A 24,198-nucleotide genomic window follows, 5' to 3' on the forward strand; every position below is an offset into this window, starting at 1 on the left:
GCAGTCTTGCACAGTTGTGTCAAATGCCGCAAGGACCAATCATCACATTCTAGAGTTCCACTCTCTTCTCCCAGGGCTGCCTAGGTGTTGGATGGGAACTGCAGGTGTCTCAGTTTTAGGCATGGTCCCAGCCTCGAAGGAAAATAATCATGACAGCGGTATTTGTTAAGCGCTTACTATGTGCCAGGCACAAAAATGAAGGGATGCCCGAGCCCCGGGTGATGTCCAGGGCAGAGTGATGGTTTCACACACAATGCTGGGAGACGTCATCACCTGCTACCTCCGGTGATGTCAGCACCCAGCACCATGATGTCCACCGAGAACAACGGGAAAGATGGAATGGTGATGCCGGCTGCAGCGATCTCACGGGCCCCGCCGAGGAATTGATCAGAAGCAGCCGGACTCGGGTCATCCGCGGCCCCATGTGATGGGGTCACACGGTGGTTGGCAGTCCGGTGAGATGTGCCGTCTGCAGTGTGACCGCATGACACAGCACCGTGACTCTCTGGCCGGAGATACGGCAGGCCTGACTGAGATACCTGTGCAAGGCCAACCAAGCAGCCGCAGTAGTGGACACCCGAGTCCCAGGGTGCCAGCGACACGGTGTGAGGATGTCACGTGCAGTGCTGTGTGTTGGGGCTCTTTGCAGAGGGTCTGCTAGCCACTTTGCAGAGTGCTGTCCCTCCCCGTCTGGACTTGTGGCACTGACAGTTGCGAGTTGCGGGCAGCCTCGATTTTCCACAAGAGTCTAACCTCGAACCCAAATCAATGGAAGCTGGGACTCCAGGTGACTGAAAGCGAGCGTGACGGGGTTCAGACGCGGTGCCGGACCACGATGTCAGGTGCTCCCGAGTCTTGTGTCTTTGTGACCTAGACTGAGCCTCTTAATCGAGACCTCAAGGAGAAACAGAACAGTCCCCAGAGGTGTCCGGTTCTATCGTGGGTCCTGTCTGGGAGATTAGAGAATGGAATTCCATGATCTCTGGTCACGGGTAGCACTGTGCGTGAATGTCATGCCCTGTGATGGTAGAATATGCTGCATAGTGTGTGGCCTTCCCGTACAGCGCTGCATCTCTCCAAGCCCAGTATATGGCAGATGCCAGAGGGTTGGCTCTGTTTCCTGCTCCAGCCCAAATTGACACCCAGTGAATGGACCCTTGAGCTCGTAGGTGTTGTAGCGTTCAATAGTATTTATTGAGCCTTTACTATGTGCAGAGCACTGTATTAAGCGCTTGGAATGTACAATTCGGCAACAGATAGAGACAGTCCCTGCCCAAAGTCAGGCTGACAGTCTAAATGGTAGCACTGGGTACTGGGGTCCCAAGAGCAGTTCTGCATGGCTGGGTCCAGTGAAGCATGGCTCGATGGGCACATTCTAGGGCCCCGCGCCTCCCCTGACGTGGGTTGCCACACCGATGGATTGCAGCTGTGGTTGCCTCAGTTTTACACTTGTGCCCGGCCTGGTAGGAGAGTGAAGGGCTGCCCAAGTCCCAGGTGATATGTGGGGGCACAGTGATGGTGCCAAATTTAGCAATTGAGACATGGTGTCATTGAATGCCTGCATTTGTGTGCGCTGAAGAAAGAATGGATTTGTGAGTTGCTTCAGTTTTTCAAGAAGGCCCTGCTTGATAGGTGGAGGTAGGGAGGAAGTTCCAGGATCCCAGTTGACCTTCGGCATGGTATGAACAGGTTATTCGCAGTGCAGTGTGATATTGGAATATGCTGCATCGCGTGTAACCTCCCTACACCGTGCTGTGTCTCTCCTCTGTAGATTAGGCAGAGACAGTAGGGCAGTCCTTGTTTTTGGACAGGGTAAGCCTGTCAGCAAGGAAACGGAAGCCTGAATCCACGGGTGGCATACTTCATAGTGTGAGGGCACCACACACAATCCTGCACAATTGGGTCAAATGTGGCGTAGTTTGATTGGCACGACGAGAGCACCTCCCCTTCCCCAACCACGGCTGCCTCACTGATGGGAGGAAGCTGTGGCTGCCTCAGTTTTATGTTTGTGCCCTCCCTGGTGTGCCCCAGTTCATTCATTCATTGAATAGTTTTTATTGAGCGCTTACTATGTGCAGAGCACTGTACTAAGTGCTTGGAATGTACAATTCGGCAGCAGATAGAGACAAACCCTGCCCAATGACGGGCTCACAGTCTAATCGTGGAAGAGAGATGGACAAAAACAAGCCAACACAGTCACGATAAATAGAATTAAGGGGATGTACACCTCATTAACAAAATAAATAGGGTAATAAAAATATATACCAATGAGCTACAGTGCTGAGGGGAGGGGAAGGGAGAGGGGGAGGAGCAGAGGGAAAGGGGGCTTAGTTGAGTGGAGGAGAAGGGAGGAAGGGGGAGGGAGCAGAGGGCATAGCGGGAGCAGAGAGGGAGCAGAGGGTAAAGGGGAAGCTCAGTCTGGGAAGGCCTCCTGCAGGAGGTGAGCTCTCAGTAGGGTTTTGGAGAAGGGAAGAGAGTTAGTTTGGCACAGGTGAGGAGGGAGGGCATTCCAGGACAGCGGGAGGACGCAACCTGAGAGTCGACGGGCGGGATAGGCGAGAACGGGAGGTGGTGAGGAGGTGGGTGGCAGTGGAGCGGAGCATGTGGGGTGGGGAGTAGAAAGAGAGAAGGGAGGAGAGGTAGGAAGGGGCAAGATGATGGAGAGCCTTGAAGCCTAGAGTGAGAAGTTTTTGTTTCATGCGGAGGTCGATGGGCAACCACTGGAGGTTTTTAAGAAGGGGAATGACATGCCCAGAATGTTTCTGCAGGAAGATGAGCCGGGCAGCAGAATGAAGAATAGACTGGAGCAGGGAGAGACAGGAGAAAGAGAGGTCAGAGAGAAGGCTGACAATAATCCAGCCGGGATAATATGGGAGCCTGTACCAGTAAGATAGCCATTTGGGTGGAGAAGAAAGGGCGGATCTTGGTGATATTGTAAAGGTGAGACCGGCAGGCATTGGTGACGGATTGGATGTGTGGGGTGAATGAGAGAGCTAAATCAAGGATGACACCAAGGTTGCGGGCTTGAGGGGAGGGAAGGATGGTCGTACCGTCCACAGTGACAGGGAAGTCAGGAAGAGGACAGGGTGAAATATGCCAGGGTGAAAGTACCAGGTGAAATATGGGGCACAGTGATTGTGCCAAATTTAGCGCTGAGAGGTGGTTGTCATTGAATGCCTTTATTTGCGAGAGCTGCCAGAAAGATGGAGAGGAGTTGGGAGCTGCCTTAGTTTTCCACATGGGTGCCACCCTTTAGATGGAGGGAGAGAGTTCTGTGTTTCCCGCTGACCTACCACACGGTGTGAGGAGGACACATGTGGGTGCAGTGTGATAGTAGAATATGCTGCATAATGTGTGGCCTCCCCACACTGTGTTGTGTCTCTCCATCTGGAGGTTGATCAGCGACGGAATGGCTGCCCCTGTTTTGGGGGCAGGCTAAGCCTGGAAGCAAGTTACCGGATGTCTGAACCCCCAGGTGGCATAGTACTTGGTTTGAGTGTTGCCACACTTTGTCTTGCATAGTTGTGTCAAATGCAGCGTGATTAGATGGCCATGTTCCAGCATGCTGCCCATCCTCAGCCAGAGCTGCGGCACTGAGAGGAGGGAGTTAGTGGGCGGCCTCCATTTTCCACATGTGACCTCCCGATGGTCCCACCGTCTTATTCTGTCCTGAGATATGGCACGTGGAAGGGATACATCAGTCACTTTTGCAGGCCTGGCCTGATAACAGATGAATGGACACCTGGGCCCACTGGGCCGTGCCATGTATTGTAAGCTTACCACACGCAGTCTTGCGCAGTTATGTCAAATGCAGCATGGACCAATCACCACATTTTAGAGTTCCTCTCTCTTCTCCCAGTGCTGCCTAAGTGTTGGATGGGAACTGCAGCTGCCTCAGTTTTAATAGTAATAATAATTATGATGGCATTTGTTAAGCGGTTACTATGTGCAAAGCACTGTTCTAAGCGTTAGGAGGATTTGAGGTGATCAGGTCGTCCCATGTGGGGCTCACAGTCTTAATGTCCATTTTACAGTTGAGGTAACTGAGGCACAGAGAATTTAAGTGACTTGCCCAAAGTCACACAGCTGACAACCGGCGGAGCCGGGATGCCCGGTCTCGTAGGGAAATAATCATAACGAGGGTATTTGTTAAGCACTTACTATGTGCCCGGCACAAAAATGAAGGGATGACTGAGTCCCAGGTGATATTCTGGGTCAGAGTGATGGTGTCGCACACACTGCTGGGAGATGTCATCACATGCTACCTCCTTCGGTGATGTCATCACCCAGCACCATGATGTCCACTGAGAGGCACGGGAAAGATGGAATGGCGATGCCGGCTGCCGCGGTCTTCTCAGGGACCCTGACGGACAATTGATCTTTAGCAGCGGGCTTTGGGTTATCCGTGGCCCCATGTGATGGGGTCACACGGTGGTTGGCAGTCCGGGTGAGATGTGCCGTCTGCAGTGTGACCGTATGACACAGCACCGTGACTCTCTGGTCGGAGATACGGCAGGCCTGACTGAGATACCTGTGCAAGGCCAACCAAGCAGCCGCAGTAGTGGATGCCCGAGTCCCAGGGTGCCAGCGACACAATGTGAGGCTGTCACGTGCAGTGCTGTGTGTTGGGGCTCTGTGCAGAGGGGACTGCTGGCCACTTTGCAGAGCACTGTCCCTCCCCGTCTGGACTTGTGGCCCTGACTGTTGTGAGTTGCATGCAGCCTCGTTTCTCGACAAGTGTCAAACCTTGAACCCAAATCAGCAGAAGCTGGGACTTCAGATGAGTGAAAGCGCAGCGCAACGGCATTCAGACATGGTGCCGGACAACGGTGTCAGGTGCCCCTGGGTATTGTGTTGGTGTGACCTGGACCACGCCTCTTAGATGAGACCTCGAGCTGAAATAGAACGCAGTCACCAAGGGTGTCCAGTTCTACCGTGCATCCTGCCTGGGAGATGAGAGAATGGAATTCCCCGATCTCTGGTCACCAGTAGCACGGTGTGTGAATGTCCCACGTCATGCCCTGTGATGGTAGAATATACGGCATAGCGTTTGGCCTTCCCGTACGGCACTGCATCTCTCCAAGCCCAGTATATGGCAGATGCCAGAGGATTGCCTCTGTTTCCTGCTCCAGCTCAACTTGACACCCAGTGAATGGACCACTGAGCTCATAGGTGTTGTAGCACTGGGTATTGGGGTGCCACGAGCAGTTCTGCATGGTTGGGTCCGGTGAAGCATGGCTCGATGGGCACATTCTAGGGTGCCACTACTCCCCTGACGTGGGCTGCCACACCGATGGATTGCAGCTGTGGTTGTCTCAGTTTTACACTTGTGCCTGGCCTGGAAGGAAAAAGAAGGGTTGCCCAAGCCCCAGGTGATATATGGGGGCACAGTGATGGTGCCACATTTAGCAGTTGAGAGATGGTGGTGTTGAATGCCTGCGTTTGTGTGCACTGAAGAAAGACAGAATGGTTTTGTGAGCTGCCTCAGTTTTTCAGTGGGCTCTGCCTGATAGGTGGAGTGAGGGAAGGAGGGAGGGAGTTCCAGGATCCCGTTTGACCTACGGCATGGTGTGAACAGGTTATATGCGGTGCAGTGTGATATTGGAATATGCTGCATCACGTGTAACCTTCCTATACCGTGCTGTGTCTCTCCTGTAGATTGGTGCAGAGATGGTAGGGCAGCCCTTGTTTCTGGGCAGGGCAAACCTGTCAGCAAGGTGATGGAAGCCTGAATATACGGGTGGCATACTTCATGGTGTGCGGGCACCACACACAATCCTGCACAACTGGGTCAAATTTGGCATACTTTGATTGACACGAGAGCCCCGCCTCTCCCCCCACCATGGCTGCCTCACTGATGGGAGGAAGCTGTGGCCGCCTCAGTTATATGTGTGTACCAGCCCAAGTGGGAGAATGAAGTGATGCCCGATTGCCAGGAGAAATATGGGGCACAGTGATTGTACCAAATTTATTGCTGAGACATGGTGTTATTGAATGCCTTCATTTGCGAGAGCTGCCGGAAAGATGGAAAAGAGTTGGGTGCTGCTTTAGTTTTCCACGTGGGTCCTGCCCTTTAGATGGAGGGTGAGAGTTGTGTGATTCCAGCTGACGTACGGCACAGTGTGAGGAGGACACATGTGGTGTGGTTTGATAGTAGAATATGCTGCATCATGCGTGACCTGTCCACGCCGTGTTGTGTCTCTCCATCAGGAAGTTCGTCAGAGACGGTATGGCTGCCCCTGTTTTGGGGGCAGGCTAAGCCTGGAAGCAAGTTACCATATGCCTGAGCCCACAGGTGGCATAGTACTTGGTTTGAGTGTTGCCACACTTTGTCTTGCATAGTTGTGTCAAATGTAGCATAGTTAGATGGCCACGTTCCAGAACGTTGCCTATCCTAGGCCAGAGCTGCAGCATTGAGAGGAGGGAGTTGGTGGGCAGCCTCCCTTTTGCGCATGTGACCTCCCGACGGTCCCACCTTCTTATTCAGTCCTGAGATACGGCACATGTGGGAGGGATACATTAGTCACTTTTGCAGGCCTGGTCTGGTAACCGCTGAATGGACACCCGGACCCACTGGATCATACCGTGTAGTGTAAGGCTACCACAAGCAGTCTTGTGCAGTTGTGTCAAATGCCGCAAGGACCAATCATCACATTCTAGAGTTCCACTCTCTTCTCCCAGGGCTGCCTAGGTGTTGGATGGAAACTGCAGGTGTCTCAGTTTTAGGCATGTTCCCGACCTCGAAGGAAAATCATCATAACGATGGTATTTGTTAAGCGCTTACTATGTGCCAGGCACAAAAATGAAGGGATGCCCGAGCTCCGGGTGATATCCAGGGCAGATTGATGGTGTCACACACAATGCTGGGAGACGTCATCACGTGCTACCTCCGGTGATGTCAGCACCCAGCACCATGATGTCCACCGAGAACAACGGGAAAGATGGAATGGCGATGCCGGCTGCGGCGATCTCACGGGCCCCGCTGAGGAATTGATCAGAAGCAGCCGGACTCGGGTCATCCGCGGCCCCATGTGATGGGGTCACACGGTGGTTGGCAGTCCGGTGAGATGTGCCGTCTGCAGTGTGACCGCATGACACAGCACCGTGACTCTGGCCAGAGATACGGCAGGCCTGACTGAGTTACCTGTGCAAGGCCAACCAAGCAGCCGCAGTAGTGGACGCCCGAGTCCCAGGGTGCCAGCGACACGGTGTGAGGTTGTCACGTGCAGTGCTGTGTGTTGGGGCTCCGTTCAGAGGGGACTGCTGGCCACTTTGCAGAACGCTGTCCCTCCCCGTCTGGACTTGTGGCACTGACAGTTGTGTGTTGCAGTCAGCCTCAGTTCTCCACAAGTGTCTAGCCTCGAACCCAAATCAACAGAAGCTGGGACTCCAGGTGAGTGAAAGCGCAGCGCGACGGGGTTCAGACACGGTGCTGGACCTCGCTGTCAGGTTCTCCCAAGTCTTGTGTCTGTGTGACCAGGGCTGCGCCGCTTAGACGAGACCTCGAGCAGAAACAGAACGCAGTCACCAGGGGTGTCCAGTTCTATCGTGGGTCCTGTCGGGGAGATGAGAGTATGGAATTCCATGTTTTCTGGTCACCAGTAGCACAGTGTGTGAATGTCATACTCTGTGATGGTAGAATATGCTGCATAGCATGTGGCCTTCCCGTACAGTGCTGCATCTCTCCAGTCCTGGTATATGGCAGATGCCAGAGGGTTGGCTCTGTTTCCTTTCTCCAGCCCAAATTGACACCTAGTGAATGCCCCCCAAGCTCATAGGTGTTGTAGCATTCAATAGTATTTATTGAGCGCTTACTATGTGCAAAGCACTGTACTAAGCACTTGGAATGTACAAGTCGGCAACAGATAGAGACAATCCCTGCCCAAAGACAAGCTCACAGCCTAAAAGGTAGCACTGAGTAACGGGGTCCCACGAGCAGTTCAGCATGATTGAGTTCAGTGAAGCATGGCTCAATGGGCACATTCTAGGGCCCCGCGCCTCCCCTGACGTGGGCTGACACACCGATGGATTGCAGCTGTGGTTGCCTCAGTTTTACACTTGTGCCCAGCCTGGTAGGAGAATGAAGGGCTACCCAAGTCCCAGGTGATATATGGGGGCACAGTGATGGTGCCACATTCCACATTTAGCAGTTGAGAGATGGTGTCGTTGAATGCCTGCATTTGTGTGTGCTGAAGAAAGAGTGGATTTGTGAACTGCTTCAGTTTTTCAGTGGGCCCTTCCTGATAGGTGGAGGGAGGGAGGGAGGGAGTTCCAGGATCCCAGTTGACCTACGGTATGGTGTGAACAGGTTATATATGGTGCAGTGTGATAGTGGAATATACTGCATCACATGTAACCTCCCTACACCGTGCTGTGTCTCTCCTTCTGTAGATTGGTGCAGAGACGGTATAATAATAATAATGTTGGTATTTGTTAAGCGCTTACTATGTGCAGAGCACTGTTCTAAGCACTGGGGTAGACACAGGGGAATCAGGTTGTCCCACGTGGGGCTCACAGTCTTAATCCCCATTTTACAGATGAGGGAACTGAGGCACAGAGAAGTGAAGTGACTTGCCCAAAGTCACACAGCTGCCAAGTGGCAGAGTTGGGATTCAAGCATCTGTGTTGGGGCTCTGTGCAGAGGGGACTGCTGGCCTTTTTGCAGGGCGCTGTCCCTCCCCGTCTGGACTTGTAGCCCTGACAGTTGCAAGTTGCGGGCAGCCTCAGTTCTCCACAAGTGTCAAGCCTCGAACGAAAGCTGGCACTCCAGGTGAGTGAAAGCACAGCGCGATGGGGTTTGGACGTGGTGCCGGACCACGGTGTCAGGTTCTCCTGAGTCTTGTGTCTGTGTGACCAGGGCAGTGCCTCTTAAGCGAGACCTTGAGCAGAAACAGAACACAGTCACCAGGGGTATCCGGTTCTATTGTGGGTCCTGCCTGGGAGATGAGAGAATGGAAATCCATGACCTCTGGTCACAGGTAGAATGGTGTGTGAAAGTCTCATGTCATGCCCTGTGAAGGTAGAATATGCTCATTAGCATGTGGCCTTCCCGTACAGCGCTGCATCTCTCCAAGCCTGGTATATGGCGGATGCCTGAGGGTTGCCTCTATTTCCTGCTCCAGTCCAAAGTGACAGCCAGTGATGGACCCCCAAGGTCATAGGCGTTGTAGCACTGGGTATCGGAGTGCCACGAGCAGTTCTGCATGGTGGGTCTCGTGAAGCATGGCTTGATGGGTACAGTCTAGGGCCCTGTGCCTCCTCTCACGTGGGCTGCCACTCCGATGGATTGCAGCTGTGGTTGCCTCAGTTTTACACTTGTGCCCGGCCTGGTAGGAGAATGAAGGGCTGCCCAAATCCCAGGTGATATATGGGAGCACAGTGATGGTGCCAGATATAGCAGTTGAGAGATGGTGTCGTTGAATGCCTGCATTTGTGTGTGCTGAAGAAAGAATGCATTTGTGAGCTGCCTCAGTTTTTCACGTGGGCCCTGCCTGAGATGGGGAGGGAGGGAGGGAGTTCCGGAATCCCAGTTGACTACGGCATGGAGTGAACAGGTTATTCGCGGTGCAGTGTGATAGTGGAATATACTGCATCACGTGTAACCTCCCTACACCGTGCTGTGTCTCTCCTTCTGTAGATTGGGCAGAGATGGTATGGCAGCCCTTGTTTCTGGACAGGGTAAGCCTGTCAGCAAGATAGCGGAAGTCTGAGTCCACGGGTGGCATACTTCATAGTGTGAGGGCACCACACACAATCCTGCACAATTGGGTCAAATGTGGCATAGTTCGATTGGCACAACGTGAGCCCCTCCCCTTGCCCCAGCACAGCTGCTTCACTACTGGGAGGTAGCTGTGGCCGCCTCAGTTTTATGGGTGTGCCTGCCCTAGTGTGAGAATGAAGTGATTCCCGAGCGCCAGGAGAAATATGGGGCACAGTGATTGTACCAAATTTATCACTGAGAGATGGTGTCGTTGAATGCCTTCATTTGCGAGAGCTGCCAGAAAGATGGAAAAGAGTTGGGTGCTGCTTTAGTTTTCCACGTGGGTCCTGCCCTTTAGATGGAGGGAGAGAGTTGTGTGATTCCAGCTGACCTACGGCACGGTGTGAGGAGGACATATGTGGTGTGGTTTGATAGTAGAATATGCTGCATCATGCGTGACCTCCCCACGCCGTGTTGTATCTTTCCATCTGGACGTTCATCAGAGACGGTATGGCTGCCCCTGTTTTGAGGCAGGCTAAGCCTAGAAGGACTTTAACGGATGTCTGAGCCTATGGGTTGCATAGTACTTGGTTTAAGTGTTGCCACAAGCTGTCCTGCATAGTTGTGTCTCAATGGAGCATGGTTAGATGGCCATGTTTCAGAACGCTTCCCATCCTCGGCCAGAGCTGCAGCATTGAGTGGAGGGAGTTGGTGGGCAGCCTCTGTTTTCTGCATGTGACCTCCTGACAGTCCTGCCATCTTATTTTAGCCTGAGATACGGCTCGTGTAGGAGCGATACATCGGTCACTTTTGCAAGCCTGGCCTGGTAACTGATGAATGGACACCCGGGCCCACTGGGTCATGCCGTGTAGTGTAAGGCTCCCACAAACAGTCTTGCGCAGTTCTTTCAAATGCCATATGGGTCAATCATCACATTCTATAGTGCCATGTCTCTCTTCCCAGGGCTGTTGGATTGGAGCTGCAGCTGCCTAAGCTTTAGACATGGGCCTGGCCTTGTAGGAAAATAATCTTAATGATGGTATTTGCTAAATACTATGTTCCAGGCACAAAAATGAAGGGATACCCAAACCACGGGTGATATCCGGGGCAGATTGATGGTGTCACACACAATGCTGGGAGATGTCATCACGTGGTACCTCCTTCTGTGATGTCATTACCCAGCACCACGATGTCTGTCTAGAGCCATGGGAAAAATGGAATGGCGATGCTGGGTCCCTCAGTCTTCTCATGGGCCCCACCAGGGAATTGATTGATGGAAGCAGCTGGCCTAGGGTCATCCACGACCCCATGCAATGGGGTCACAGGGTGGGTGGCAGTTCAGTGAGATGTGCCGTCCACAGTGTGACCGCATGACGCAGCATCTTGACTTGCTGGCTGGAAATATGGCAGGCGTGACAGAGATTCCTGCGCAAGGCCAACCAAGCAGCTGGACTAGTGGATGCCCGAGTCCCAGGGTGCCAACGACACAGTGTGAGGATGTCACTTGCAGTGCTGTGTGTTGGGGCTCTGTGCAGAGGGGACTGCTGCCCACTTTGCAGAGCGCTGCCCTTCACCGTCTGGACTTGTAGCAATGAGAGGTCATTCATTCTTTCGATAGTATTTATTGAGCGTTTAATATGTGGAGAGCACTGTACTAAGTGCTTGGAACGTACATTTCGGCACCAGATAGAGACAATCCCTGTCCAACAATGGGCTCTCAGTCTAAACGAGGGAGACAGACAACAAAACAAAACAAGTATTCTGGTGTAAATATCATGAAGATAAATAGAATTATAGATGTATACACATCATTAACAAAACTAATAGAGTAATAAGAAATATATACAAATATGCACAGTGCTGTGGGGAGGGGGAAGGGGAAGACCAGAGGGTGGGAGAAGGAATAGGGAGGCGAGGAGGAGCAGAGGGAAAGGGAGGGCTCAGTCTGGGAAGTCCTCCTGAAGGAGGTGAGCTCTCAGTAGAGCTTTGAAGAGGGGAAGAGAGTTTGGCAGATGTGAGGGGGGAGGGGCATTCCAGGTCATTGGCAGGATGTGGGCCAGGGGTTGATGGTGGGAGTTGCAAGTTGCGGGCAGTCTCAGTTTTCCACAAGTGTCTTGCCTCAAACCCAAATCATCGGAAGCTGGGACCCCAGATCACTGTAAGCGCAGTATGATGGGGATCAGACGTGGTGCCAGACCATGGTGTCAGGTGCTCCCGAGTCTTGTGACCGTGTGACCTGGGCCGCGCCTCTTAGGAGAGACCTCGAGCAGAGACAGAATGCAGTCACCGGGGGTGTCCGGTTCTCTCATGGGCCCTGCCTGGTAGATGAAAGAATGGAATTTGACGGCCTCTGGTCACATGCAGCACGGTGTGTGAATGTTGCCCATCATGCCCTGTGATGGTAGAATACGCTGCATAGCGTTTGGCCTTTTCGTATAGCGCTGCATCTCTCCAGGCCTGGTATATTACAGTTGCCAGCTGGTTGCTTCTGTTTCCTGCTCTAGCCCAATTTGATAGCCAGTGAACGGACCCCCAAGCTCATAGGTTTTGTAGCACTGGGTAACGGGGTGCCTCGAGCAGTGCTGCCTGGTTGGGTCAGTGAAGCATGGTTCGATGGGCACAACCTAGAGCCCCGCTCCTCCCCTGACATTGGCTACCACATTGATGTATATGAGCTTCAGTTGCATCAGTTTTACTCATGTGCCCAGGCTGGCAGGAGAACGAAGGGATGCCCAAGCCCTGGTTCATAAATGGGGCCAAGTGATGGGGCCATTGAATGCCTTCATTTGTGTGCACTGCAGGAAAGATAGAATGGATTTGTGAGCTGCCTCAGTTTTCCACATTGGCCCTGCCCGTTATATGGAGGGAGGGAGTTCCGGGATCCCAGTTGAGTTACAGCATGGTTTGAGGTGGACACATGGTGCAGTGTGATAGTGGAATATGCTGTATCACGTGTGACCTCCCTCTACTGTTCTGTGTCTCTCCTTCTGTAGATTGGGCAGAGACTGTATGGCAGCACTTGTTTCTGGACAGGGTAAGCCTGTCAGCAAGAAAGTGGAAGCCCGAGTCCACAGGTGGATACTTCATGGCGTGAGGGCACCTTGCAAAATCCTGCACAATTGGGTCAAATGTGGCGTGCTTTGACTGGCACAGTGAGAGCCACTTCTCTCCCTCAGCCACGGCTGCCTCACTGATGGGTGGAAGCTGTGGCCTCCTCAGTTTTATGTGTGTGCCCCGTCTGGTGTGAGAATGAAGTGATGCCCAAGCCCCACGTGAAATATGAGGCACAGTGATTGTGCCAAATTTAGCACTGAGAGATGGTGTCATTGAATGCCTTCATTTGCGAGAGCTGCTGGAAAGGTGGAGTGGGGTTGGGAGCTGCCTCAGTTTTCCACGTGGGCCCTGCCTGATAGATGGAGGAAGGGATTTCGGTGATTCCAGCTGACCTATGGCACAGTGTGAGGAGGACACATGTGGTGCAGTGTGCTAGTGGAATATGCTGCATCATGCGTAGCCTCCCCAAACTGTGTTGTGTCTCTCCATCTGGAGGTTCATCAGAGATGGTATGGCTGCCCCTGTTTTGGGGGCAAGGTAAGCCTGGAAGCAAGTTAACGGCTATCTGATCCCACAGGTGGCATAGTACATGGTTTGAGTGTGCCACACGCCATCCGGCATAGTTATGTCAAATGCAGCATGGTCAGATGGGCACGTTCCATAACGCTGCTCATCCTTGGCCAGAGCTGCAGCACTGAGAGGAGGAAGTTGGTGGGCAGCCTCAGTTTCCCTCATGGCACCTCCCGACAGTCCCGCTGTCTTTTCTGTCTTGAGATATGGCACATGTGGGAGGGATGCATCAGTTATGTTCACGGGCTTGGCTTGGAAACCGATGAATGGATACTCGGCCCCAGATGATCATACCGTGTAGTGTAAGGTTACCACAGTCAGTCCTGTGCAATTTTATCAAATGCAGCATGGGCCAATGGCCACATTATAGAGTGTCATGGTGCCCTGGGCTGCCAAAGTGCTGGATGGGAGCCGTGGCTGCCTCAGTTTAAGTCATGGGCCTGGCCTGGTGTGAAAATAACAAAAATGGTATTTGTTAAGCCCTTACTATGTGCCAGGCACACCAGTGAAGGGATGCCCATGCCCTGGGTGATATCTAGCCTCATGTGTCTGGTCTCAAACCCAAATCAGGGTAAGCTCGGACCCCAGGGGAGTGAAAGTGCAGCATGATTGGATCAAACCTGTTGATGGACCGTGAAGTCAGGTGATCCCAAGTCTTGTGACGGTGTGGCCTGGGCCGCACCTCTTAGGCGAGACCTCGAGCGAAGACAGAACACAGTCACCAGTGGTGTCCGGTTCTCTCATGGGCCCTGTCTGGGTGATGAGAGAATGGAATTCCATGACCTCTGGTCACAGGCAGCACGTCATGCCATGTAATGGTAGAATATGCTGCATAGCATGTGGCCTTCCCGTACAGCGCTGCATCTCTCCAAGCCCAGTATATGGCAGATGCCAGAGGATTGCATCCTTTTCCTGCTCCAGTCCAACTTGACAGCCAGTGAACAGACCCCAAGCTCATAGGTGTTGTAGCACTGGGTATTGGGGTGCTACGAGCAGTTCTGCATGGTTGGGTCAGGTGAAGCATGGTTCAGTGGGCACAGTTTCGAGCCTGGCTCCTCCCCCATGTGGGCTGCCATGCTACTGGATTGCAGCTGTGGTTGCCTCAGTTTTACACTTGTTCCCGCTGTGGTAGGAGAATGAAGGGTTGCTCAAGCCCCAGGTGATATACGGGGCACAGTGATGGTGCCGTATTTAGCACTGAGAGATGGTGTCATTGAATTCCTGCATTTGTGAGAGCTTTAGGAAAGATAGAATGGATTTGTGAGCTCCCTCAGATTTCCACATCGGCCCTGCCCAATATATGGAGGGAGGGAGTTCCGGGAACCCAGCTGACCTACAGCACGGTGTGAGGTGGAATATGCTGCATCACATGTGACCGTACACCGTGCTGTGTCTCTCCTTCTGTAGATTGGGCAGAGCTGCCCCCTTTTTCCCTCTGCTCCCTCTACCCCCCCCTTCACCTGTCCACAGCTAAACCCTCTTCTCCCCCCTTTCCCTCTCCTCCTCCCCCCTCCTACCCCTTCAGCACTGTACTCGTCCGCTCTTCTGTATAAATCTTCATCACCCTATTCATTTTGTTTAATGAGATATACATCACCCTGATTCTATTTAGTTGCCATTGTTTTTATGAGATGCCCTTCCCCTTGACTCTATTTATTGCCATTGTTCTTGTCTGTCCGTCTCCCCCGATTAGACTGTAAGCCCGTCCAAGGGCAGGGACTGTCTCTATCTGTTGCCGATTTGTACATTCCAAGCGCTTAGTACAGTGCTCTGCACATAGTAAGCGCTCAATAAATACTGTTGAATGAATGAATGAATTCCTTGTTTCTGGACAGGTCGAGCCTGTCAGCAAGGTAAAGGAAGCCTGAGTCCACAGGTGGCATACATCATGGCTTGAGTGCACCACACACAATCCTGCACAATTGGGTCAAATGTGGCATAGTTTGATTGGCACAACGTAGAGCCCCGCCTCTCCCCCAGCCACAGCTGCCTCACTGATGGGTGGAAGCTGTGGCCGCTTCAGTTTTATGGGTGTGCTCTGCCTGGTGTGAGAATGAAGTGATGCCTGAGACCCAGGAAAAATACGGGGCCCAGTGATTGTGCCAAATTTAGCACTGAGAGGTGGTGTCATTGAATGCCTTCATTTGAGAGAGCTGCTGGAAAGATGGAGTGGAGTTGGGAGATGCCTCAGTTTTCCATGGGGGCCCTGCCTGATAGTGGGAGGGAGGGAGTTCCAGGATCCTCACTATTCCACGGCACTGTGTGAGGAGGACACATGTGGTGCAGTATGATACTAGCATATGCTGCATCATGCGTGACCTCCCCACACCGTGTTGTGTCTCTCCATCTGGAGGTTCGTCAGAAACAGTATGGCTGCCCCTGTTTTTTGTGCAGGCTAAGCCACATGCAGTCCTTCATAGTTGTGTTAAATGCAGCATATTTAGCTAGCCCCCTTCCAGAATCCTGCCCATCCTCAGCCAGAGCTGCAGCATTGAGAAGAGGGAGTCGGTGGGCCACCTCAGGTTCCCGCATGTGACCACCCGACATTCCCGCCATCTTACTGTGGCCTGAGGTACCGCAGAGGTGGAAGGGATACCTCGGTTACTTATGCAGGCCTGGCCTGGCAACCGATGAATGGACACCTGGGTCCACTGGGTCATACCATGTATTGTAAGGTTACCACATGCAGTTCTGCACAATTGTGTCAAACGCAGCGTAGGGCAATCATCATATTCTAGAGTACCACTCTCTTGGGCCAGGGCTCCCCAAGTATTGGATGGGAGCTGTGGCTGCCTCGGTTTTAGGCATGGGCCCAGCCTGGTAGGAAAATTATAACGATGATATGTGTTAAGCGCTTACTAGGTGCCAGGAACAAAAACTGAAGGGATGCCCGAGCTCTGGGTGATAGCCGGGGCAGAGTGATGGTGTCACACTCAATTCTGGGAGATGTCAATGATAGAGCTACCTTGCTGGTACAAGCTCTTGAAATATTCCGACTGGATTATTGCATCACCCTCCTCTCTGATCTCCCATCCTCCTGTCTCTCCCCTCTCCAATCTATACTTCACTCCGCTCTGCAGATTATCCTTCTACAGAAATGCTCTGGGCATGTCACCCCCCTCTTCAAAAAATCTCCAGTGGTTGCCTATCATCCTTCGCATGAAGCAAAAACTCCTCACTCTTGGCTTCAAAGCTCTCCATCACCTTGCCCCCTCCTACCTCACCTCCTTTCTCTCCTTCTACAGCCCACCCCACACACTCCGCTCCTCTGCTGCTAACCTCCTCACTGTCCCTCGTTCTCACCTGTCCCGCCGTCGACCCGTGGCCCACGCCCTACCATTGCCCTGGAATGCCCTCCCTCTTCACATCCGCCAAACTTTCTTCCCCTCTTCAAAGCCCTACTGAGAGCTCACCTCCTCCAGGAGGCCTTCCCAGACTGAGCCCTCCCTTTCACTCTGCCCCTCCTCCCCTCCCCATTCCCCCTACTCCCTTCCTCTGCTCTATCTGCTTCCCCTCCCCAGAGCACTTGTGTATATTTGTATGTATTATTCATTGCTGTGTTTTATAAATGATGTATATATCTGTGATTCTATTTATCTTGATGTTATTGATGCCTACTTATTTTGTTTTGCTGTCTGTCTCCCCCTTTTAGACTGTGAGCCCATTGTGGGGCAGGGATTGTCTCTATCTGTTGCCGCATTGTACATTCCAAGCACTTAAAGTACATTCCAAGTACAGTGCTCTGCACACTGTAAGCGCTCAGTAAATATGATTGAATGAATGAATGAATGAATGTCATCATGTGCTATCATGTGCTACCTTGTACTGCCATGTCATCACCCAGCAACACGCGTTTCCATTGAGAGCCACGCAAAAGATGGAATGGTGATGCCAGTTGCCGCGGTATTCTCAAGGGCCCCACTGGGGAATTGGTCAACGGAAGCAGCAGGTTTCGGGTTATCCGCGGCCCCATGTGATGGGGTCACAGGGTGGTTGGCAGTCCAGTGAGATGTGCCATCTGCAGTGTGACCACATGACACAGCGCCGTGAATCTCTGACCAGAGATACGGCAGACCTTACTGGGATTCTTATGCAAGGCCGACCTAGCAGCTGGAGTAGTGGATGCCTGAGTCCCAGGGTGCCAACCACACGGTGTGAGGATGCCACGTGCATTGCTGTGTGTTGGGGCTCTGTGCAGAGGGGACTGCTGGCTACTTTGCAGAACGCTGTTCTTCCCTGTCTGTAATCTGTAGCACTGATAGTTGAGAGTTGCGGGCGGCTTCAGTTTTCCACATATGTCTAGCCTCGAATCCAAATCAGCAGAAGCTGGGACCCAAGGTGACTGAAAGCACAGTGTAATGGGGGTCAGACACGGTGCTGGACCAAGGTGTCAGGTGCTCTCGAGTCTTGTGATGGTGTGATCTGGGCCATGCCTCTTAGGCGAGACCTCGAGCAGAGACAGAACGCAGTTACCAGGGGTGTCCGTTTCTCTTGTGGGCCCTGCCTGGGAGATGAGAGAATGGAATTCCACGATCTCTGGTAACAGGCAACATGGTGTGTGAATGTCCGAAGTCATGCCCTGTGATAGGAGAATATGCTGCATTGCATGTGACCTTCCCATAGAGCGCTGCATCTCTCCAAGCCTGGTATCTGGCAGATACCAGAGGGTTGCCTCTGATTCCTGCTCCAGCCCAAATTGAAAGCCAGAGAACGGACCACTGAGCTCATAGATGTTGTAAACTGGGTATCAGGGTGCCACGAGCAGTCCTGCTTGGTTGGATCAAGTGAAGCATGGTTCAATGGGCAAAATATAGTGTCCGGCTCCTCCTCTGACATGGGCTGCCCCCTTGATGGATGTGAGCTTCAGTTATCTCAGTTTTACACGTGTGCCCAGCTTGGTAGTAGAATGAAGGGATGCCCAAGCCCTGGGTGATAAATGGGGCAAAGTGACGGTGCCACATTTCAGACCGAGTGGTGTTGTCGTTGAATGCCTGCATCTGTGTGCGCTGCAGGAAAGATAGAATAGATATGTGAGCTGCCTCAGTTTTCCACGTTGGCCCTGCACGATATATGGAGGGAGGGAGTTCCGGGATCCCAGTTGAGTTTCGGCATGGTGTTAGGTGGGCATGTGGTGCAGTATGATAGTGGAATATACTGCATCGCGTGTGACCTCCCTACACGACACCGTGTCTCTCCATCTAGGGATTAGGCAGAGATGGTATGGCTTCCTCAGTTTCTGGCACGGGCCAAACCTGGCAGTAAGTTTACAGTAGTCTGAGCCTGCAGGTGGCATACTACACCTAGTGTGCCAAATACAGTTCTGCATAGTTGTTTCAAATGCAGCAGGCTTTGATGACCACGTTCCAGAATGCTGCCCATCCTCAGCCAGAGCTGCCACACAGAGAGGAGAGAGTTGGTGGGCGGCCTAGATTTTCGGCATGTGACCTCCAGACGGTCCTGCCGTCTTACTCTGGCCTGAGATATGGCAGAGGTGGGAAGGATGCCTCAGTTTCTTTCACAGTCATAGCATGGCAACTGATAAACGGATGCCCGGGCCCACGGGGTCACATGGTGAAGTGTAAGGTCAGCACACGCAGTCCTTCGCCACTGTTTCAAATGCAGCATGCTGCATTGGCCGCATTCTAGAGTGCCACACTTCTTTGCCCAGGTCTACCCAAATGATGAATGGGAGCTGTGACTGCCTGAGTTTTCGGTGTTTGCCTGGCCTTGTGTGGGAATGAAGGGATGCCTGATCCCCAAGTGACATCCTGGGCACAGTGATGGTCATGCACAGTTCTGGGAGATGTTATCACGTGCTATCTCATTCGGTGATATCGTCACCCAGCACCGCACATGTCCATCAAGAGCCGCGGAAAAGACAGAATGGCGATACCAGCTGCCTCAGTCTTCTCACGGGCCCCTCTGGGTAACGGAACGATGGAAGCGACGGCCTTCAGGTGATCCATGGCAAGGTGTGATGGGATCCGTCCCCGGGCGGTGGGATGATGAGCTGCGCTGTCTGCAGTGTGACTTCACGACACAGTGCCGTGACTCTCTGGCCAGAGGTACGGCAGAGATGGTAGGGCTGACTGTTATTTCTGCTCAGGGCCAGCCTGGTATCTGGAGTAACAGACACCCGAGCCCCAAGAACCAGTGATGTAGCGTGAGCATGCCACACACAGTGGTGTGTGTTGGGGTCATGTGCGCCTTGGACTGCTGGCCACATTCCTGCCTGCTGCCCATCCCCGTCTGGAGCTGCAGCATCGACGGTAGCGAGTCGGAGGCGGCCTCAGTTGGCCATGAGTGTCCAGCCTCGCACCCCAATCAGCGGAAGCTCGGAGCCCAGGTGTGTGATGATGGACCGTGGTGTCAGGTGCTCCCAAGTCATGTGACAGTGTGACCTGGGTCCACGCCTCTTGGGTGAGAACTGTAGTGAAGACAGAACGCAGTCTCCGGGGGTGGCAGGTTCTCGCGTGGGCCCTGCCTGGTTGATGAGAGAATGGAATTCCCCGATCTCTGGTCACACATCATGCCGTGTGATGCTGGAATACGTTGCATAGCTGGTGATCTCCCTATCCAGTGGTGGGCCTCTCCCAACCGGGCATATGTCAGAGACAAGATTCCCGCCTCTGCTTTTTCTGTTCTTTCTGTGTCATTCTCTGGCCCAGCTTGACAGCCAGGGAGCGGAAACCTGGGCCAATAGGTGGTGTAGCACTGGGTGTCAGAGTGCTGCGAGCAGTCCCACTTGGTTGGGTCGAGTGAAATGTGGTTCGATGGGCACAATCTAGTGCCCCACTCCTCCTCTGACATGGGCTGCCCCATTGATGTATGTGAGCTTCAGTTGCCTTTGTTCTACATGTGTACCCAGCCTGGTAGTAGAGTGAAGGGATGCCAGAGCTCTGGGTGATAAGTGGGGCAAAGTGACGATGCCACATTTCAGAACGAGAGGTGGTGTCATTGAATGCCTGCATTTGTGTGTGCTGGAGGAAAGAAAGAATGGATATGTGAGCTGCCTCAGTTTTCCACAGTGATGCTGCATGGTATATGGAGGGAGGGAGTTCCGGGATCCCAGTTGAGTTACAGCACGGTATGAGTTGGACACGTGGTGCAGTGTGATAGTGGAATAAGCTGCATCACGTGTGACCTCCGTACACCGTGTTGTGTCTCTCCTTCTGTAGATTGGGCAGAGACGGTTTGGCAGTCCTTGATTCTGGACAGGGCAAGCCTGTCAGCAAGGTAGCGGAAGCCCGACTCTACGGGTAGCCTACTTCATGGCGAGAGGGTACCACACACAATCCTGCACGATTGGGTCAAATGTGGTGGAGTTTGATTGGCACAATGAGAGCCACTTCCCTCCCACAGCCACGGCTGCCTCACTGAGGGGTGGTAGTTGTGGCCGCCTCAGTTTTATGCGTGTACCCTGCCTGGTGTGCTAATGAAGTGATGCCCGAGCCCCACGGGAAAGACGAGGCACAGTGATTGTGCCAAATTTAGCTCTAAGCAATGCTGTCATTGAATGCTTTCATTTTCAAGAGCTGCCGGAGAGGTGGAGAGGAGTTGGGAGTTTCCTTACTTTTCCACGTGGGCCCTTCCCGATAGATGGTGGGAGGGAGTTCCAGGATCCCAGCTCATCTATGGCACGGTGTGAGGAGGGCACATGTGGTACAGTGTGATAGTGGAATATGCTGCATCATGCGTGACCTCCCCACATCGTGTTGTGTCTCTCCATCTGGAGATTCATCAGAGACGGTGTGGCAGCCTCATGTGAGCCTTGCTGTGGCAATTGTGAGTTGCGGGCAGCCTCACTTGTCCACAGTGCCTAGCGTCGAAACCAAATTAAAGGAAGCTGGGACCTCAGGTGAGTGAAGGCGCTGCTTGATGGGATCAAACCTGATGATTGTCCACGGTGTCAGATGTCAGGTGCTCCTAAGTCTTACGACAGTGTGACCTGGGCCATGCCTCTTAGGCAAGACCTCGGGGAAAGACAGAACGCGGTCACCAGGGGGGTCCGATTCTCTTGTGGGCCCTGCCTGGTAGATGAGAAAATAGAATTCCATGATCTCTGGTCACGGGCAGCACGGTGTGTGAATGTCCCACGTCATGCTGTGTGGTGGTAGAACGTGTTACATAGTGTGTGACCTTCCTATACAGCACTGCATCTCTCCAAACCAGGCATGTGTCAGAGACAAGATGGCTACCTCTTTTTCCTCTGTTTCCTGCTCCAGCCCAACTTGACAGCCAGTGAACAGACCCCCAAGCTCATAGGTGTTGTAGCATTGGGAATCGGGGTGCCATGAGCAGTCCTGCATGGTTGGGTCAAGTGAAGTATGATTGGATGGGCACAATCTAGAGCCCCGCTCCTCCCTTGATGTGGGCTGCTGCACTGATGGATTGGAGCTGTGGTTGCCTCAGCTTTATACATGTGCCTGGCCTGGTAGAAGAATGAAGGGTTGCACAAGCCCCTGGTGATATATGGGGCATAGTGATGGTGCCAAATTTAGCACTGAGAGATGGTGTCATTGAATGCCTAGATTTCTGAGACCTGCAGGAAAGATGAAAAGGGGTTTGGAGCTGCTTTAGTTTTCCACCTGGGTCCTGCCCGATAGGTGGAGGGAGGGAGTTCCAGGATTCCAGTTGACCTATGGCACGGTGTGAACAGGTTACATGTGGAGCAGTGTGATAGTGGAATATGCTGCATCACCTGTGACCTCCCTCCACCGCAGTGTGTCTCTCCATCTGGAGATTGGGCAGAGGTGGTATGGCAGCCTCAGTTTCTGGACAGGCCAAGCCTGTCAGGAAGGTAGCAGAAGCCTGAGTCCCCAGGTGGTATACTCATGGCATGTGGGCACCACACACAATTCTGTGCAATTTTGTCAAATGTAACATAATTTGATTGGCACAATGTAGAGCCCTGCCCCTTCCCCAGCCATGGCTTCCTTACTGATGGGCGGAAGCTGTGGCTGCCTCAGTTTTATGCGTGTGCCCGGCCTGGTGTGAGAATAAAGGCTGCCCGAGCCCCAGGTGATATACAGGGCACAGTGATTGTGCCACATTTAGTGCTGAGAGATGGCGTCATTGAATGCCTGTATTTCTGAGAACTGTAGGAAAGATGGAGTGGAGTTGGGAGCTGCTTGAGTTTTCCGTGTGGGCCCTGCCTGATAGATGGAGGGAGGGAGTTCCAGGATTCCAGCTGACCTCTGGCACGGTGTGAGCAGGTCAGGTGTGGTGCAGTGTGATAGTGGAATATGCATCATGCGTGACCTCCCTACACAGCACTCTGTATTTCCGTCTGGAGATTGGGCAGAGAGGGTATGGCTTCCCCTATTCCTGGTGCACGCTAGGCCCGGAAGCAAGTTAACGGATGCCTGAGCTCACAGGTGGCATAGTACATGGTGTGAGTGTGCCACATGCAGTCCAGAGTAGTTGTGTCAAATGCAGCATGGTTAGATGGCCACGTTCTAGAACCCTGCCCATCCTCGGCCTGAGCTGCAGCGTGAGAGGAGGGAGTTGGTGGGCAGCCTCAGTTTTCCGCATGTGACCTCCCGACAGTCCCGCCGTCTTACTCTGGCCTGAGATATGGCAGAGGTGGGAGGAATGCATCAGTTACTTTTATGGGCCTAACTTGGTAACCGACGAATGGATGCCCGGGCCCACAGCATCATCTTGTATCGTGAGTGTAATTTTACCACATGCTGTCCCATGCAATTGTGGTAAATGCAGCATGGTGCATTGGCAGCATTCTAGAGTGCTGTACCTCTCCGCTCAAGGCTGTCCAAGTGTTGGACGGGAGCTGTGGCTGTCACAATTTTAGGTGGGTGCTCAGCCCAGAAAGAGAACGAAGGGATGCCTGACCCCTGGGTGATATCCGGGGCAGAGTGATGGTGTCACGCACAATGCCAGGAGATGTCATCATGTGCTACCTCGTTCCATGATATCACCCATCACCAGGCGTGTCCATTGAGAGCCGCAGCAAAGATGGAATGGCGATACCGGCTGCCTCGGTCTTCTCATGGGCCCTGCCGGGTAATGGAACGACGGAAGCAGCGGCCCTCGGGTGATCCGGGCACGGCGCAATGGGGTCACACGCCGGTCGGCGGGATGGTGAGATGTGCCGTCATCGGTGTGACTTCGTGACACAGCCCCGTGACTCTGTGACAAGAGGTATGCCAGAAACGGGAGGGCCGCCTGAGATTCCAGCGCAGGGCCGGCCTAGCAGCCGGGGTAACGGACACCCGAGGTGAAGGGAGCCTATGAGACCCTGTGAGGATCCCTCATGCATTGCTGTGTATTGGGGTTAAATGAAGCGTGGACCGCTGGCCACATTGCAGAGCGCTGCACCTTCCCATCTGGCTCTATAGCACCGACAGTTATGAGATGTGCGCTGCCTTGGTTTTCAGCATGTTTCCAGTCGTGCACCCAAATCAACAGAAGCTCGGACCCCAGATGAGGGAATGTGCAGCGTGATGGGGTCAAACGCGGTGCTGAACCACAGTGTCAAGTGCTCTCGATTCTAGTGATGGTGTGATCTGGGTCCGTGCCTCTTAGGCAAGATCCCTACCAATGAGTGCAGTCACCAGAGGTGCCAGGTTCTCATACTGGCCCTGCCCGGTAGATGAAGAACACTTCCGTGACCACTGGTCACATGCAGCACAGCGTGTGAACGTCTCACGTTGTGCTGTGTGATGGCGGAATACACTGCATAGCGTGTGACTTCCCTACACAGTGCTGTGTCCTCCCAAACCAGATATACCTTAGAGAAAAGGTTCCCGCCTCAGTTTTTACTGTTCCTTCTGTTTCCTGCCCTGGCTCAGCTTGACAGACAGTCAGTGGACACCCGGGCCCATAGGTGTCATACCATTGAGTGCTGAGGTATC

The 24,198-nt window shown here is 53.1% G+C and overlaps 13 non-coding genes across 13 annotated transcripts; all 13 read left to right on the forward strand.

Moving 5' to 3' along the window:
* Nucleotides 1-3,286: 3,286 nt before the first annotated feature.
* MIR1421AH (microRNA mir-1421ah) lies at nucleotides 3,287-3,380 on the forward strand. Its single transcript, NR_034926.1, has one exon. It is a non-coding gene; the product is annotated as a microRNA mir-1421ah (primary transcript).
* Nucleotides 3,381-5,555: 2,175 nt separating this feature from the next.
* MIR1421AF (microRNA mir-1421af) lies at nucleotides 5,556-5,650 on the forward strand. The gene has a single exon (NR_034906.1). It is a non-coding gene; the product is annotated as a microRNA mir-1421af (primary transcript).
* Nucleotides 5,651-6,835: 1,185 nt separating this feature from the next.
* MIR1419E (microRNA mir-1419e) lies at nucleotides 6,836-6,922 on the forward strand. The gene has a single exon (NR_034905.1). It is a non-coding gene; the product is annotated as a microRNA mir-1419e (primary transcript).
* Nucleotides 6,923-8,281: 1,359 nt separating this feature from the next.
* Nucleotides 8,282-8,384, forward strand: MIR1421AE (microRNA mir-1421ae). Its single transcript, NR_034904.1, has one exon. It is a non-coding gene; the product is annotated as a microRNA mir-1421ae (primary transcript).
* Nucleotides 8,385-9,536: 1,152 nt separating this feature from the next.
* MIR1421AD (microRNA mir-1421ad) lies at nucleotides 9,537-9,613 on the forward strand. Its single transcript, NR_034903.2, has one exon. It is a non-coding gene; the product is annotated as a microRNA mir-1421ad (primary transcript).
* A 459-nt stretch (nucleotides 9,614-10,072) lies between these two features.
* On the forward strand, nucleotides 10,073-10,203 carry MIR1421AJ (microRNA mir-1421aj). The gene has a single exon (NR_034928.1). It is a non-coding gene; the product is annotated as a microRNA mir-1421aj (primary transcript).
* A 2,928-nt stretch (nucleotides 10,204-13,131) lies between these two features.
* MIR1421AC-1 (microRNA mir-1421ac-1) lies at nucleotides 13,132-13,255 on the forward strand. Its single transcript, NR_034902.1, has one exon. It is a non-coding gene; the product is annotated as a microRNA mir-1421ac-1 (primary transcript).
* Nucleotides 13,256-15,575: 2,320 nt separating this feature from the next.
* On the forward strand, nucleotides 15,576-15,662 carry MIR1421AC-2 (microRNA mir-1421ac-2). Its single transcript, NR_034925.1, has one exon. It is a non-coding gene; the product is annotated as a microRNA mir-1421ac-2 (primary transcript).
* A 1,624-nt stretch (nucleotides 15,663-17,286) lies between these two features.
* MIR1414 (microRNA mir-1414) lies at nucleotides 17,287-17,373 on the forward strand. Its single transcript, NR_034901.1, has one exon. It is a non-coding gene; the product is annotated as a microRNA mir-1414 (primary transcript).
* Nucleotides 17,374-19,090: 1,717 nt separating this feature from the next.
* On the forward strand, nucleotides 19,091-19,198 carry MIR1419C-3 (microRNA mir-1419c-3). The gene has a single exon (NR_034921.1). It is a non-coding gene; the product is annotated as a microRNA mir-1419c-3 (primary transcript).
* Nucleotides 19,199-20,414: 1,216 nt separating this feature from the next.
* MIR1421AG-2 (microRNA mir-1421ag-2) lies at nucleotides 20,415-20,482 on the forward strand. The gene has a single exon (NR_034946.1). It is a non-coding gene; the product is annotated as a microRNA mir-1421ag-2 (primary transcript).
* Nucleotides 20,483-20,958: 476 nt separating this feature from the next.
* On the forward strand, nucleotides 20,959-21,043 carry MIR1421Y-3 (microRNA mir-1421y-3). The gene has a single exon (NR_034919.1). It is a non-coding gene; the product is annotated as a microRNA mir-1421y-3 (primary transcript).
* A 1,481-nt stretch (nucleotides 21,044-22,524) lies between these two features.
* MIR1421AI (microRNA mir-1421ai) lies at nucleotides 22,525-22,598 on the forward strand. Its single transcript, NR_034927.1, has one exon. It is a non-coding gene; the product is annotated as a microRNA mir-1421ai (primary transcript).
* Nucleotides 22,599-24,198: the final 1,600 nt, after the last annotated feature.

Source organism: Ornithorhynchus anatinus, chromosome X1 (assembly GCF_004115215.2).
Source record: "Ornithorhynchus anatinus isolate Pmale09 chromosome X1, mOrnAna1.pri.v4, whole genome shotgun sequence".
In the NCBI taxonomy this organism is placed as follows: Eukaryota; Metazoa; Chordata; class Mammalia; order Monotremata; family Ornithorhynchidae; genus Ornithorhynchus; species Ornithorhynchus anatinus.